Below are 1,113 nucleotides of genomic sequence, written 5' to 3'. Positions count from 1 at the left end.
AGTAACCGTTTCCTGCGTGTGATATTCTCATTTACATACTTCATAGGTCAGTGCTACACAGAGTTAAGCGATAAAGAGAAGACACCTTAAAACGGCTGAAAAGTGTTGTATTGAAACTTCCTGTCGGAGATTAAATGTGTGTGTCGGATGGGGACTCGAGCCCAGAACCCTTGGCTTTTCGCCAGCAAGTGCTCTATTGACTGAACTATAACGATCGGGTCAGGCACACCGCCTTAATTTGCCATGTCATAGCGCGCGCTCAACTGCTGAGTGAAAATTCATTCTGGGAACTGTTGTCATAATATTTTTGGTACTTTCGACTATTTTGTTTCCAAAATCATCAGGAGGCCGACAGATAATATCGATATAATATATGAAGATGGTATCTGTTCTTTCGGAAACGGCCATTGACCACCTCCTCCTGTGCTGGATGCACACGCATTGCCCAACTCTTACGGGACTCGGTAAGATTGTCTGCCGCGAGTAACGAGTGTAGTGGGCAGAGGCACTGCGAATGTATTGTGTGGACATCAAGTTGGGAATGTGGGTCTCACGGGGAGCGTGCAAGGGATAAATCCCTGCAGTCGCACTACCCTATGTGCCCTTGGTGGCTCAGATGGACAGAGCGTCTGCCATGTAAGGAGGAGATCCCGGGTTCGAGCCCCGGTCAGGGCACGCATTTTCAACTGTCCCCGTTGATGTCGACAGTTTAGGGTCTTGATTTAATTATCATTGCATACATATAATGTTGTAGGACTGTTAGGTGACGTCAGAATTATATTAAAGGCATAAAAGGGGAGTAAGCTGCATGAAGCATCATGGTTTTTCAATATACAGGGTCCAGTCACATTAAGGTGACCCACCTGTCAAAAACCTGCCACTTTTTTGCAGCATGGGCGTGTAAGAAGAGAGTGAAACAGGTTCTGGAAGGAACCGAGAAGGACGTGGAGACATGTCGACTCCTGTGCCGTGGACATCTGTGTTGTTTTTCGATTGAGGACGTATGCTGAGAACAGCTCGATCGAGGTGGCAGTATAGTATCTCGATTGGGTGTAAATCCGTGGAGGTTGTGGGTGAAGGGTCTGCGGTAAACTCATCCCCGTGTTCTTCGAA

At 47.2% G+C, this 1,113-nt stretch overlaps 1 non-coding gene across 1 annotated transcript; it reads left to right on the top strand.

Moving 5' to 3' along the window:
• Positions 1-600: 600 nt before the first annotated feature.
• Trnat-ugu lies at positions 601-675 on the top strand. Its single transcript has one exon. It is a non-coding gene; the product is annotated as a tRNA-Thr (tRNA).
• The last annotated feature ends 438 nt before the right edge of the window (positions 676-1,113 follow it).

Source organism: Schistocerca americana, chromosome 9 (assembly GCF_021461395.2).
Source record: "Schistocerca americana isolate TAMUIC-IGC-003095 chromosome 9, iqSchAmer2.1, whole genome shotgun sequence".
In the NCBI taxonomy this organism is placed as follows: Eukaryota; Metazoa; Arthropoda; class Insecta; order Orthoptera; family Acrididae; genus Schistocerca; species Schistocerca americana.
Note: the sequence above shows the minus strand (reverse complement) of the source record. Positions and strands in the feature narration are given on the sequence as shown.